Source organism: Leptonychotes weddellii, chromosome 11, assembly GCF_054177405.1.
Source record: "Leptonychotes weddellii isolate Sample4059 chromosome 11, ASM5417740v2, whole genome shotgun sequence".
Taxonomy (NCBI): domain Eukaryota; kingdom Metazoa; phylum Chordata; class Mammalia; order Carnivora; family Phocidae; genus Leptonychotes; species Leptonychotes weddellii.
The window spans coordinates 47,922,092-47,938,596 of record NC_138379.1 but is presented as its reverse complement, the minus strand read 5'-3'; the positions used below and the strand labels follow the sequence as shown (position 1 = coordinate 47,938,596).

Sequence of the window (16,505 nt, the reverse complement as noted above, 5' to 3'; positions counted from 1 at the left end):
CACTCACAAATCCACCTATGCATATACTAATTTTGAGTATAACAACCACACATGGCATGTCAAACATGTCATAATGGATTCTAAGGATCTATGGATGAATTTTTAATGTCTGGCCCTAGGATATCATCACAGTAATAGTATCTAACATTTACTGTGCAACAACAGTGACTCACTCTGCCAAGTAATTTACAGGCATGATTCCATTTAATCCTCATAAAACTCTTGAGTTATTTTTACCCCCATTACACATATAACAGATTTAGAGATATGAAGTAACTTACCCAAGGTTATAGAACTAACTACTAAGTAAGTGGCAGTGACAGGATTCAAATCCAATTCCATCACTCTTCAAAGCCTCTGCTCTTTACCCCAGTGCTATATTAATTCTCAGATCCTTTTTTTCTCTCTCTTTCATTTATGCTTCTGAAAAGTAATAAGGCTTTAGAATATATTATCAGAAATTTCCTTTTCAGAGTCTTTGCAAAGCTCACAGAAACTTCTCAAGTTAGCCAGGGACCAGAAAAAATCACTAGTTTGTATAAGTAGAAATTATTCCTAGAACACCTTCCACTTCTAATTCCCTTCATTAAGAAAAAAAAAAGTTCTAGGGACTACCCAATGTATACCAACATATGAGTAATTCACATCTTGTTAAAGAGCCTGTAATCTATACCTCCAAAGGTTGTTCCTACTTGCACAGAAATTTTTCTGGGATACTCCTTTGAAAATCTAATTGTTTATATCCTCTCCAAGTTCAGGAATTTTGCAACCAATGTTAGACATGAAGTAGATAGCAAGGATCTTACATTGATCTTTACATTCTAGTCAGAAAGAATATTCTGTATTTTAGGGATGTAGTTTTAGTTCTTTTTAAAAACAGTTTGCTTTTGGGGCGCCTGGGTGGCTCAGTCGTTAAGCGCCTGCCTTCGGCTCAGGTCTTGATCCCAGGGCCCTGGGCTCGAGCCCCGCATCGGGCTCCCTGCTCAGTGGGAAGTCTGCTTCTCCCTCTCCCACTCCTCCTGCTTGTGTTCCCTCTCTCGCTGTGTCTTTCTGTCAAATAAATAAATAAAATCTTCAAAAAAAAAATAGTTTGCTTTTTATTGTATGCCTACCTATTTTATAGTCATTACAGCCCATGTAGGCTTTTTAGTTATAATTTTTAAATAAATTAATGACTTTTTTTCTCCCTGGAGTCATAATGGAAGAATTTTGAAGTAATAAAAAAAACTTGCAAAAGCATAACAAAGTTAATATATACTTTATAATTTTTTAAGAGAGAGAGAAAGGGAACAAAATGGGGGGAGGGGCAGAGGGAGAGAGAGAGAGAATCTTAAGCAGGCTCCACACCCAGCACGGAGGCCAAGGCAGGACTTGATCTCATGACCCTAAGATCATGACCTGAGCTGAAGTCAAGAGTTGGACGTTTAACTAACTGAGCCACACAGGTGTCCCAAGGTTAATTTAAAACTTTAAAAATGAGGATTTATTCACCAAGAACCTGTTATATGTACCAGGCTGGAACTGAGGTGGGATGATAGGAGATGCTGGGATAATTATAAAACTAGTGATACAATGCCTCTGCTCTTAAGAAGCTAATGTTAAGGGGCGCCTGGGTGGCTCAGTCGGTTAAGCACGTCTGCCTTCGGCTCAGGTCATGATCCCAGGGTCCTGGGATTGAGCCCCACATCGGGCTCCCTGCTCCACGGGAAGCCTGCTTCTCCCTCTCCCACTCCCCCTGCCCCCTGCTGTGTTCCCTCTCTCGCTGTGTCTCTCTCTGTCAAATAAATAAATAAAATCTTTAAAAAAAAAAAAGAAGCTAATGTTAAATATGTAAATATCTAACATAAGGTAGAGTTAAATGCCTGAAGAGGTATAGCTAAAGTGCTGTGAATGTTCAAAGGAGGGAATAAAGATTAGTTAAAAAAAAGATTACTTTTAGTTTGGGAAATAAAAAAGGGCTTCAAAGAAAAAATAACAGTTAAGCTAGGCATTGAAGGCTAGACAGAATTTGGACTGATAGAAATAGGGAAGGGTAAGGAAGACATGTCAGGCAGGCAGAAGGGCACAAATAAGGACCCAGTATGGTGCCTATCATAGGGAACACTGATAAAAAACACACAAAAATAGCTAAATGCAACAAGTTAGAAATAAGTACAATGGTTCTGAAAAACTAAAAGAAGCTGATAGAACTAAAAGCAGATCATGGAGAAAGAATGATATTAGATATAATTAAGGTGGGGAATATATGTTCTTTTTCTGTTATTTGTGTGTTAGGGTCCCAAAAGTCTGACAGAGTTTGGATGGTTCAGATTAAAGTATTTCAGAAAAGTCAATGTGTCGAAAGGTCCAAGATGGACTTGATTCTGGGAAGAGTTTGGATGGTTCAGATTAAAGTATTTCAGAAAAGTCAATGTGGCGAAAGGTCCAAGATGGACTTGATTCTGGGAAAAAAATGTTGCTGCAGTAACCTGCTTAGAAGAGGGGAGTCTATTAAATGTGAGACAGGAATCCATCAAAATCCTAGAGGAGAACACAGGCAGCAACCTCTTTGACCTCAGCAGCAGCAACTTCTTCCTAGAAACATCGCCAAAGGCAAGGGAAGCGAGGGCAAAAATGAACTATTGGGACTTCATCAAGATAAAAAGCTTTTGCACAGAAAAGGAAACAGTCAACAAAACCAAAAGACAACCGACAGAATAGGAAAAGATATTTGCAAATGACATATCAGATAAAGGGCTAGTATCCACAATCTATAAAGTACTTCTCAAACTCAACACCCAAAGAACAAATGATCCAATCAAGAAATGGGCAGAAGACATGAACAGACATTTTTTCCAAAGAAGACACCCAAATGGCCAACAGACACATGAGAAGGTGCTCAACATCACTCCGCATCAGGGAAATCCAAATCAAAACCTCAATGAGATACCACCTTACACCAGTCAGAATGGCTAAAATTAACAAGTCAGGAAACAACAGATGTTGGGGAGGATGCAGAGAAAGGGGAACCCTCCTACACTGTTGGTAGGAATGCAAGCTGGTGCAGCCACTCTGGAAAACAGTATGGAGGTTCCTCAAAAAGTCGAAAATAGAAGCTACCGTACGATCCAGCAATTGCACTACTGGGTATTTACCCCAAAGATACAAATGTAGTGATCCGAAGGGGTACGTGCACACCAATGTTTATAGCAGCAATGTCCACAACAGCCAAACTATGGAAAGAGCCAAGATGTCCAACAACAGATGAATGGATAAAGAAAATGTCATATATATATACACATACATACAATACATACATACAATGGAATATTATGCAGCCACCAAAAAATCTTGCCATTTGCAACGACATGGATGGAACTAGAGGGTATTATGCTAAGCGAAATAAGTCAATCTGAGAAAGACATGTATCGTATGATCTCACTGATATGAGGAATACTTAATCTCAGGAAACAAACTGAGGGTTGCTGGAGTGGTGGGGGGTGGGAGGGATGGGATGGCTGGGTGATGGGTATTGGGGAGGGTATGTGCTATGGTGAGCACTGTGAACTGTGTAAGACTGATGAATCACAGACCTGTACCTCTAAAACAAGATAGTAGGAAGGGAAAAATGAAGGGGGGGGAAATCGAAGGGGGAGACGAACCATGAGAGACTATGGACTCTGAGAAACAAGCTGAGGGTTTTAGAGGGGAGGGGGGTGTGGGGATGGGTTAGCCTGGTGATGGGTATTAAGGAGGGCACATACTGAATGGAGCACTGGGTGTTATACGCAAACAATAATTCATGGAACACTACATCAAAAACTAATGATGTAAGATGACTAACATAACATAATAAAATAAAATTAAAAAAACAAAAAGAAGAGGGGAGTCTAGACTGGTAATGGAATTAAAAAGGAGGAAAACATAGAAAGACCTTTAAAAAAGGCAATCAACAAATCTCAGGAATGTTCAAGATATGGAAGATGACTGATAGTAGAATCCAAGTCAATTCTAAAATTTTGAACTAACAGAGAGATGAATTATTATGTCTAACAATTTGTAAAAAAAAAAAAAGCTACATATTATAGTTTTAGTATAAAACTTTAAAAAAATAAAGGACACATGTGATTACATTGGGCCCACCCCAATTCAGGATAATCTATTTTATTTTTAATATTTTATTTATTTATTTGACAGAGAGAGCACAAGATGGGGAGCAGCAGAGAGGGAGAAGCAGGCTCCCCACTGAGCTGGGAGCCCAATAAGGGACTCGATCCCAGGACCCTGGGATCATGACCTGAGCAGAAGGCAGATGCTTAACCAACTGAGCCACCCAGGTGCCCCAGGATAATCTATTTCAAAGTCAACTGATTAACAACCTTAATTTTCCTCTGCCATGTAAAATAATAAATATTTTATAGATAGAACCTGAGCATCTTTGAGGTGCCATTATTCTGGCTGCCACAGATTTCTAAAGTCTTTGTATTATTTCAGAAGAATGTCAGGAATATTGATTAAACTTGGGACTTCTATAGATTAAGTACTCATGTTTAAATGCCTCGGGCAAAATCTAAGAAATCCATTAAAAAAAACTGTAAGAACTGGTTAACAAATTCACTAAGGTCGCAAAACACAAGATCAATATACAAAAATCAATTGTATTTCTATAACTTTGCAATGAACAATCCAAAATGAAATTAAGAAAACAATTTTATTTATAATACCATTGATCAGAAAAAAATACTTAGAAATAAATTTAAACAAAGAAATGCAACACTTATACACTGAAAACTACATAATGTTGCTGAAAGAAATTTAAGAAGGCATAAATAAATACAAAGGCACCTGCCACATTCATGAATCAGAAGATTTAATATTGTTAAAATGGCAATGCTCCCGAAAATGATTTACGGATTCGAAGCAATACCTATCAAGACTACATCTGGCTTCTTTGCAGAAATTGACAAGCTTATCCTAAAATTCATATGGAAATTCAAGGAACCCAAAATAGTCAAAACAATTTTTTAAAGAAAGACAAAGTTGGAAGACTCATATTTCATGATTTCAAAACTTACTACAGAGCTACAGTAATCCAGACAGTGTGGTACTGATATATGGACAGATATATAAATCAATATGGAATTGAGAGTTAAGAAATGAATCTAAACATTTATGATCAATTGATCCCTGAAAAGAATGCCAAGATAAGTCAGTAGGGAAAGAGGAGTCTTTTCATTGGATATTCACATACAAGGGAATGAAAGTGGACCCATTCCTCACATCATACACAGAAATTAACTTAAAATGGATCACAGACCAACAGATAAGAGTTAAAACTATAAAACTCCAAGAAGAAAACATAAGCATAAATCTTCATGATTCTGGGTTAGGCAATGGCTTCATAGCTATGATACCAAAAGCACAAGAAAAGATAAATTGAACTTACCAAAATTAAATATGTTTGTGCTTCAAAGAACACCATCAAAAACATGAAAAGACAACCCACAGAGTGGAAGAAAACACTTGCAAATCATAGATCTGATAAGGGATTTATATCTAGAATATATAAAAAACTCACAACTCAGTATAAAGACTAATAACCCATTTTTTAAGATGAGCAAATGATTAGAATACACATTTCTCCAGAGAACACCTACAAATGGCCAATAAGAACATAAAAAAATATACAGCATCATTAGTTACTAGAGAAATGCAAATCAAAACCACAATGAAGAACCACTTTACACAACCAGGATGGCTATAAACAAAAAGATCAATAATAACAAGTATTGCTAAGGATGTGGAAAATTAGAACCCACATATATTGCTGATGAGAATATAAAATGGTGCAGCCGCTTTGAAAAATAGTTTGTCAAAAAAAAAAAAAGAAAAATAGTTTGTCAGTTCCTCAAAAGATTAAACACTGAGAGATACCATGTGATCCAGCAATTTCACTCCTAGGTATACCCAAGGGAAATGAAAACAAATGTCCACCTTAAAACATGTATACGAATGTTCACAGCGGCACTGTTTGTAATAGCTAAAATGTAGAAACAACTCAAATGTCCATCAACCACTGAATGGATAAATAAAATCTCATATCCAAACAACGGAATATCATTCGCCAATAAAAAGGAATGAAGTTTTACAACCTGCTACAACTTGTTGAGTGAAAATACTATGTTGAGTGAAAGAGGCCAATCACAAAAGATCACATACACTATATAATTCCATTATGGTAAATGTCCAAATTAGGTAAATCTATAGATAGGAATTAGATTAGTAGATGCCTAGGGCTGGGAGGTTTGAGGGAACCTGAGGGCTGACTGCTAATGGGTATGAGGATTTCTTTTTAGGGTGCTGAACATGTTGCAAAATTCATTGTGGAACTATGTTACCATGCTAAAAAAAAATGTATACTCTAAATGGGTCAGTTGTATGACATGTGAACTTCATCTCAATAAAACTGTTACCAAAAAATGTTAAGGTAACCACTCAAAGAATAGATTATAAATTTAAAAAAATAGAATGAGAAGCCAGGTCAGATGGAACAAAATACAAAATAAGATCAAAGAAATAAACCCAAATATATCAAGGATAGACTAAACTCACTAGAATATTCTCTAGGATAATCCATGCAAAAAAATGAAGCTGATCTGAAACAAATATCCTCAGAGGAGATTTTTTTTTTTTTTAATTCCAGCTATATACTATGTAAAAGAGACAAAGATGTTGTAGGCAGATACTAGTCAAATCAATTCTAGGCTAGATATTCTCAAAATTTAAGGCATTTTTCTATCATCTTCTAAGCAAGGTGCTATTGTTGAGATTTTTTTTACTAAGAATCTTTTTATCTCCCATATTTCTAAATTTTAATCTTAAACTAGAACATGCGACCGTCTAGAAGATTCCTTAAACTTTCTCTTCTACTGAATTTATATCTACTATACATAATTTCATTCTCAACAGCTATTTCTTGTTCTCTGAAACCAGGTCCCCCCCTTTTTTAAGAGCGTCTTATTCTTGTTTCATAGATACCATATTGTCTCTTGTCTCTCTGACAAGAGATACTAGTTTTTTTAAGGATTTTCTTTTGTTCTATGCATTATTATTTCCTTTTTCTCATTTTGCCTTGGTATCTGTCTTTTGTGTTAAAGGCTTTCCCTAGATAACTGGTGATTCTATGAGAGAACAGGGCTTGCTGACTATTGAATATGACTATACAGTTAATAAGTAGAGATGTAACCTTTTAAATAGGGGACTCTTCCCCCAAACATCAATGCTTGTCTTTTCTCTTAGGCCAGTCATTTCTCCAGACAGAAATCCTCCAATCTCCTGCCTGGGGACATAAGACTAGCTGTTAGGGGCGCCTGGGTGGCTCAGTCGTTGGGCGTCTGCCTTCGGCTCAGGTCATGATCCCAGGGTCCTGGGATCAAGCCCCGCGTCAGGCTCCCTGCTCGGCGGGAAGCCTGCTTCTCCCTCTCCCGCTCCCCTTGCTTGTGTTCCCTCTCTTGCTGTGTCTTTCTCTGTCATATAAATAAGTGAAATCTTTAAAAAAAAAAAAAAAAAGACTAGCTGTTAACCTTCTGGGAAAAGATCTGAATAGTCTCATTTGTTTACTCATTCAACAAACATTCACTGAGCACCTACAAGATACTATTTTAAGTACTGGGGATACTTCAGTGAACAAAACAGACAAAACTCCCTACTATTCTGGTGTTTGCACTCCAATAGAAGGAGACATAAGTAAAAATTTGTCAGGTAGTGGTGTCACGGAAAAAAATTAAGCCGGGGGGTGAAGGGTGGGGGGAGGGGGACAAAAAATGCCGGGTTAGGAAGGGCTGTAGTTTTAAATCAGGTGGTTAGGGAAGGCACCTTTAAGCAAAGACCTGAAAGTGAGGGAGCAAGCCATGAGTGTGTCTAGAAGACAGAATGTATATCTTCGCTTAACCCCTGCTCTCATCCTGTTGCTTTACCTTTGTTGTCACATACCTACTCTGAGTCCAGAGACACTCCGGTTCATTTTCTCTAGAAGTTAACTGTCACACTGAGGGAAAGGAGATCTGGGAGTCTAAAGCTGCTTTATACAGATTTTCAATCAATCCTCCTGCTTTAGCCCCCTTTCCAAGGTACTCAGCACCTACAATTCCTGAGCCTGTATGGGGTTATGATATGGATTAGCCTGTACTTTCATTCTCCTTCTGCAGGTAGTTTTCAGTTTGCTCTTCTCTGTTAGTTAACAGTCAATCTGCTATCTTCCTAAATCTTGGTAGCCTATCTTCTCTCCTCTATTTGTCCTTTGGTAGTATTCCTTTTTCCAAATTACTCTACCATAAATTAATAGGATTTGATAAGAGAATGGAGATAAATAAATGAATTAATTTCTACAACAACTCTCTGGGGTAGCCATTCCTATTTTGCAAATGAGAAAACTAAAGCCAAGGGAAGTTAAATAACTCATCCAAGACACAAAGCAGCTGAGCTAAAATCTTATTCTCAGGGTTACTTCCTTCAGTTTTCAATACTACCCTCAAAATAATACTAGGTTCTCCATTCTTGAAATCACCCAAGCTAGCAATGAGCAAGCAGAAATCCCCAGGAAGAGGTGAAAGAGGATTAGTTCCTGCTGTGGCGGTAGTGACTGGCAGAGGGCCCTAGTAGCAAGCCTGAGTACCACGGAAACTAAAGAAAAAGTCAAGGTTGGGGCGCTTAGCCGTTAAGTGTCTGCCTTCGGCTCAGGTCATGATCCCAGGGTCCTGGGATCGAATCCTGCATCAGGCTCCCTGCTCAGAGGGAATCCTGCTTTTCCCTCTCCCGCTCCCCCTGCTTGTGTTCCCTCTCTCGCTGTGTCTCCCTCTGTCAAATAAATAAAACTTAAAAAAAAAAAGAAAAGAAAAAGTCAAGGTTTACAAATGTAGATGGCAATGGGACAGAGCAGGAAGGTGGAGTGAGAAGGAAGAATCAAAGACAACTTTCAAGTTTCTCTGATGCCATTCACAAAGAGAGAACATAAGAGGCCATTTTAAAGAGCTCTAAGTTGGGGCGCCTGGGTGGCTCAGTCATTAAGCGTCTGCCTTCGGCTCAGGTCATGATCCCACGGTCCTGGGATCGAGCCCTGCATTGGGCTCCCTGCTCTGCAGGAAACCTGCTTCTCCCTCTCCCACTCCCCCTGCTTGTGTTCTCTCTCTCGTTGTCTCTCTCTCTGTCAAATAAATAAATAAAATCTTTAAAGAGCTCTAAGTTAATAAATACTGATTTACCATGGGATTGAAATCCTAGATTCTATTCCTATTAGTTTTCTTTGTTAGCCACTGGTGAATGTTGTTAATTGGGCATCATGGAATCCAAAAATGAAAATAGCATTTACCACAATGTCCTGCATTAGACAGGACAGGATACTTATGGCTCCATATATGATGTGGTTTCAAGCAACTGAATGAAGGCTTACTGATGAGGGAACAGAAGGCAAGCTTAGGACAAAGCCGAAGCTGGCACCCTACACCCCTCCCCCCACACTTTGGGATATATGTGACATTCCTCAAGCACTCCTGGCTGCCCTAAAGGAAAAACAAATGGTTAACTGATAGAGAGCACAGTCCTGCAGGACAGGAGTCTCCCTCAGTTTACAAATGTCCTAGAGAGGGGCGCCTGGGTGGCTCAGTTGTTAAGCGTCTGCCTTCAGCTCAGGTCATGATCCCAGAGTCCTGGGATCGAGTCCCACATCGGGCTCCCTGCTCCGCGGGAAGCCTGCTTCTCTCTCTCCCACTACCCCTGCTTGTGTTCCCTCTCTCGCTGTGTCTCTGTCAAATAAATAAATAAAATCTTAAAAAAAAAAAATGTCCTAGTGATTTACAAGGAAGAAGCTTTCTTATCAATAGCCTAACTTCCAAGAGACCCATAACTCAGTTTCCTGAAGCCCTAACATCACCCTCTCCTCCATAAAATTAAGGGAGGCTGAGGCAGAAGGAAATGTAAATAAAATTGAATTTCTTTTGAACCTGAAGCCCATTGACAAGGACGTGTGATAGGAGGAACGTAACATTCCTCCAGGAAACTCCCAACTGTCTTCATATTAGTGCCTATTAGAGGGAAAAACAACCTTGGCTTGACAGTAACCAGGCCTCCAGTATCCTGAGAGTCTTTAGCATATGACAGTCCTTCTGGACACCCCCTTTTGTCCTCACCTCCCCAACTCCTGCGTATATAATCAGCCACTCCTCAAGACCACAGGGCAGCAGCTCTTTCTGCCCATGGGTTCTGTCCCCGTGCTTTAATAAACCACCATTTTGCACCAAACACGCCTCAAGAATTCTTTTTTGGTCGTCGGCTCCGGACTCCACCTAACTGAACCTCACCTATATTCCAAAACTGCATCATTACCTCACTTAAGACCACTTTCAAATAAGATATTTAGTCCACAGGAACTTCCAACCTGCTGAGTCAGATCACACAAAAATATATACTTCAGGGGCGCCTGGGTGGCTCAGCTGGTTGAGCGACTGCCTTCAGCTCAGGTCATGATCCTGGAGTCCCGGGATCGAGTCCCACATCGGGCTCCCTGCTCAGCAGGGAGTCTGCTTCTCCCTCTGACCCTCCCCCCTCTCATGTGCTCTCTCTCTCTCTCATTCTCTCTCTCAAATAAAATAAATAAAATCTTTAAAAATATATATATATACTTCATTTTGAATGGATGGATGAAGACAGATTGCTGCAGCATGGAAGAACTGTAATCTTATACCTCTGATAATAAAAGAATTCTGCTTTACTTAGGTTTAGAAAAATTTCTCAATTTTATTTCTGCCACTTACCCAACTTAATTAATAATTTATTTTTCCAAAACCCTAAAAGTAAAGAGAAAAAAAGATATGAAAATTTTAGTACAATGATCTGGCCTCAAACAAAAACACAATCACTGAGATATCAGTAATGAAAGCAAGAAAGCAGACAGAGTATAAGGCTTTTTTGATGTTTTACAAGGGCTAATTGTAGCTGTTTACTCTTATAATCAATGTTTGTAGCTATACTCAGGGATCAGAACTTATGTAAGCTACTATTCTGTTTAGACAGTACCACAACAGGAAGAAGGCAAGCAGGTTTGGAGTCAGAGTTTATAATCCAATAAAAGTCCATATAGAAGACTCTAGTAAGTATATAGTTCAGAAACAACCACCATATAACTCCCTTCTCAGACTCACCTGAATACCATAATAATGTAGAATATGAGACATATTTCATAAGGTATTTCATTTCAAATATATTTAGGGCAATTCTAGAGCCTCTTTCCAGTCACGATTTGCTTATATAATCAACTAATTTAATTCCAATTCAATTAAAGTGATATTTGAGTATGCCCTTTATGGCAGGCCCTGATATACTTCGTGGGCATTTGGGAAATCAGCAGGCCAGAAGTTCCCACTGATTAATAAAACTTGGTTCTTGCCCTCAAAAAGCTCATGCCTAGGAGAAAATAAGTAAGTAAACAGTCACTGTACACTAAAGCTTGGGCAGAAATAAGCCTAGCATACCATGAAAACTCATAGATGGCACATCCAATCCTGTTTGGGACACTGATGGGAATGGAATCAGGTCAGGGAAGGATTCACAATGATGATGTCCGGTGTGAAGATTTTCTTAAATGTTATAAAAATCTGAAATACTGTCCTTATTAAATAATGATCTGGATTGGGAAAGTAATTTCTCTCATTACCAAATAGGAGATTGAAACTTCCCGATATTCAGTAAGAAAAATGTTAGTATAGAGATTCTACAACTTAAAAATGGGTTTATATTCCCAAGGTCTGTAAAGTAATGGTTGGGAAAACTGAAGCACATTTTCTCTGATTAACACTACTATGAAATATTTGTAAATTCTCTGGGTGGTTCTACCCCCAAGCCTACTTAGCCATATAATATGATAAAATGCTATTTGTGATGAAATTCAGCTATTAACAATGTAGTTCAAGTGATTAACACAGAAAAGTGAATTTGAAGTGATTTTAATATATCTTGAACCATGGTTCTTAAGCTTAAGGAAAAGCTGATTTAATTAAAGGGGTGAGAAGGATTAAATGAAACAAATCACTCATGTATTTGTGCTAAGCACTTTACAAGCATTATCTAAATTTAATCCTCCTAATGATCTGAGCTATATTTTCTTTTTTTAAATTTTCTTAATAGAATGAAGATAGAAGGATATAAATAGGGCACAAGTTCATCTTTGCACACTGTCAATAATTACAGTTTTAAAATCTCATTTCTATATTCCACAAATCTATGGCTCTTCCTTCCCTACTAAATTCAGGGTGGACAATTTTAAACTATTGGAAACATCATGTGTCCACTGTATTAGAGTATCATTCATTCATTCATCAAATGTTTACTGAGCTCCTGTGTGCTAATCACTTTGAGGCAAGTAAATAAAACACAGGAGTTTACAATTAAATTAGAGAAAACTAAACAAGTAGATCGCAATGTAGTTGTTAGGAGAACAGATAAAATACTGTATATATACAGTATTGTCAAAAGTAAGATGAACTATAATTTTACGTAACACTAAGAAAAAAGCTACCAATTAAAATAAGACACACCTGACCACTTAGAATTCATTTTAAATTGCTTACTTACACTGATTCAACATATATCATTTATGGGTATAAATAAAGGAAAATGAGAGTTTTCCTCTCATTAAGTATTAATGAGGGAATATTTCTCTTAAAATATTTCTAACCAATTTCTTCATACTGAGAGTTCTATTCTCTTTTGAATCACTTTGACTTATATAGTCGTCTGTGCCTCACAAGAACATTAGTAATGGAATGTTTCTTAAAATTTAAACACCAGCTCATATGCTGACTTTACCGTTATGTGGAGAGCTATATTACTTTTTGAATCTAACTTTAGGAATAATGCTTAACTCACCTGATTGAATACCCACTCCTTCTCACAACCAGTCAGTTTTTAGTGGTTAAGAGAGTACTCCACTTTTGTCTCCAGGATTTTCTTCCAAGCTACCAACACCTACTTTGCAAGTTTTGATGCTGGTTTTGGTGTCTGCTCATACAAGTGGAGAGAACCAAGACAAGGCTGTTACTTGACCAACAGCGATTGTTTTTTGTGTTTTTTAAAAGATTTTATTTATTTGACAGAGAGAGAGAGACAGCAAGAGAGGGAACACAAGCAGGGGGAGTGAGAGGGGGAGTGAGAGAGGGAGAAGCAGGCTCCCCGCTGAGCACAGAGCCCCACCCAGGGCTCAATCCCAGGACCCCTGGATCATGACCTGAGCGGAAGGCCAACGCTTAATGACTGAGCCACCCAGGTTGCCCCAACAGCAATTGTTAAGACACTATCATTTCAAATACAAAAAGAAATGTATCTTAGAATTCATAAATTATAGTAAATAGGTTTCCATTATCTAGTTTTATAACTTAATGATTCTACGTATACATTATCTCTTTTCAAAAACAACTAGCCTTATTGATAAGGCTAGTATTACCCACATTAAAATTTTTAAAAAGTTTGTATTGAAGTATAATTAACATATAATGTTATATTTAGTATTGCCCACATTTTAAGAAAATAAAGTCAAGCTTATACTAGTTAAGTAGTATGTAGTAAAGCCAGAAAGGGAATCCTAGTTTGTTGATTTAAAACCTATATTCTTTCTACTACAGCAGAAGTACAAAATAAATAGTATTGATATAGGGTTGGCAAACTATGGCCTACAGGCAAATCCAGCCATTGCCTGTTTTTGTATGGCTCATGAGCTGAGAAAGGTCTTTACATTTTTAAAAGCTAGGAGAAAAGAAAAAAGAATAATATTAAATAACATTAGAAAATTACATGAAATTCAAATTTCAGTGTCCACAAAAAAAGTATTGTTAGAACACAATCATATTCAATTACATATTGTCCATGGCTGCTCTCACCATACTCAGCAGAGCTGAGTAGCTGCTACAGAAACTATACTGCTGGCAAACCATAAAATGGTTACTATCTGGCCCTTTACAGAAAAGTTTGCCAATCTCTGGTATAAATGATAGGACAGAAAGGACAGAAAATGGAAAGATCACTGCAGGCTGAATGGTCAAGAAAAGCTTTAGGATCTCATTTTAAACAAATGTTGTGTGCCACATGTCCATTAAATGAAATCTTATAAAAACATTTACCTAACTATGCTACTGTAGAAGATGCAAAGAAAAAAAAACAAAGGCCCCTGCGCTCCAGACCTTCCATTTTATTGGGGTTAAAAAACTTACCATAAAATAAAATTATGATAATTAATTATGGTAATTGCCAAATTATATTACCATAAAAATTATGATAAATTTTATGTAACAATTAAAAAAATGCAATACCAAGTACTAATGCCCAATAATTGACAAGTGAGTAGAAATGACAAAAAGTGCAACAGAGCTCAGAGGAGGAATAGAACAACTGAATGAGCTAGAATAGTCTGAAAGAACTTCATGGATTTTGTAGGACTAGAAAAGTGAAATGGGACGCATTGCAAGTAAAATAAACTTGGCAGTTAGTAAGTTCAAGAAACATTTAGGGAACTACCATTGCCTGGAACATGAGGCTTTAACAGTAGATAGACTGCTTGCTCTGATCCCTACACTTTAGTTAGAGTCACCAATGTGCAGGTATCATCTCCTTGGAAAATAGTCTTCACTCTTAGAGAATAAGGGATAAATTGAGCAAGGGCAAAAAACCCAATCCTATAAAATGCAGGTTTTCCATAAAAAATTGCTAATTGACACTTTTTCTCTTATAGTAATAAAATTGCTTTCAGGTTTGGGGAATCACAAAAGAAGACATAAATTGTTATAAAATAAAACCAAAACCAGACATAAATCTTTACATGTAAGAGACTAACTGGGGATGCCTGGGTGGCTCAGTCTGTTAAATGTCTGCCTTCGGCTAGGGTCATGATCCCAGAGTCCTGGAATTGGGTCCCACTTTGGGCTCCTTGCTTGGCGAGGAGCCTGCTTCTCCCTCTGACTGCTGCTCCCCCTGTTTGTACTCTCTCTGACAAATGAATAAAATCTTAAAAAAGAGAGAGAGAGACTAATTGCAGGCATCAGCTTCAACCATATGAGTATTTTAAATTTCAAATTAAGACAAGGTATTTGGAAGCACAACACAATTTGCCTAAGTGCTGGTGCTAAAATAAAGTATAGATTCCATCATTTCATGAAGTGAAACAGCTTTCAGAAGAAAGGGAATATAAGTTTAGTTATGCCATCTTTATGGAACTGGTGAAGAAACAAGATTGTTCTTACAAAATGAGGCCAAATAGGTCTAAGACAACTCAGCACTTAAGTAGCCAGCATGCTTGAAAACAGGGAAATTAAGATACAACTTCTCCCCTTAAGAAGCTCCCAGTCTTGAAGAGTAGTCAGTCAACCAATAATTACAAGTCAGAAGGGGAAGTGTTATACTACAGAAGGCTATGGGGGCAGAGATGTGCTGCTTGCCTACTATGTGATGATGCTACTAGGAGATCTGACCACCACCAACAAAACTATATGATTAACTGCTCAGGAAAAAAAGAAGCGGAGGGGAGAATAGGAGGAAGGGAGGAAAATTTTTCCCTGCACATTTAGAGAACAAGGAATAAGAGAAGTTGTATGTTTTGAAGTGAATGTCTCAAATCCAAATAGGCATAATAATTTCAACATCTACTAGGCTGTTTCAATCTGTTAAGGGAGTTATGAATGAGTCACGAGCTGCACAGTAGCAGTCCTAGTCACTGTTGTCACAAATTCTCTAGTCTAGGAGTCTTGTAGTGGAGGCAAAATACTGAAGTTTAATTGCAGCCAGCTATTTAAATCAAGGCATCACTGCTTAAAAAAAAAAAAAAAAAAAGTCTTCATAAGGAACACTTTGAAGGGAATGGAAAGAAGGTAACCAGATGGCTGTCTGGGTTGCGGCAGTTTGGAGTGTTTATCACTAGTGATAAGGGCATGTTATTAAAGCAGCAGAGTTAAAGATTCTAAAAACTACACACTGGATCAGACTATTAGAGATCATCTCACCTAAATCTTGCTTTATGGAAAGGAATGATTTATTAGCTGCCTATTATGTGTCAAACAGAATTCTGAGTTCTGCAAGGAAAGTTTCCCCATTTTAAAGACAAGGAAATACAGTCTCAAATGTAAAATGATTTGCCCAGAGCCACTTTCAGTAGCACTGGAGCTTGGATTTAAACTCAAGTGTATGTCTGGTTCCAAAATGCTCTTTCTACTACACCATGATAGTGAGTCCCAGAAAGAGGAAAGATAAATTGACAAGAGCCACATGGCTTATTAGCAACAAAGACAGGATTTCCACTTACACCCAGAAAAAGTCCATAGCAAAGAACACACATAGATGCATGGTGGAAAAGGAGTGATAGTAAACAACTTCAGCCTTCTCCTATGGTTTGGATGACTGGAATTTTCAACATAACCTCTTTCATTTTTTTTTGAAGATTTATTTATTTATTTGAGAGAGAGTACATGTACGCATATGTGCATGCAAGAGCG

At 37.8% G+C, this 16,505-nt stretch overlaps 1 protein-coding gene across 2 annotated transcripts in view; it reads right to left on the bottom strand.

Moving 5' to 3' along the window:
- PPME1 (protein phosphatase methylesterase 1) overlaps positions 1–16,505 on the bottom strand; it is a 76,268-nt gene that overhangs the window by 50,735 nt on the left and 9,028 nt on the right. Inside the window, exon 2 of one of the 2 annotated variants that reach the window (XM_081798813.1) lies at positions 10,788–10,820. The exons of the other annotated variant lie outside the window; for it this stretch is intronic. The gene's annotated coding sequence lies outside the window, so the exon portion shown is untranslated. The remainder of the gene's footprint in view (positions 1–10,787; positions 10,821–16,505) is intronic. 2 annotated transcript variants of the gene reach the window in all.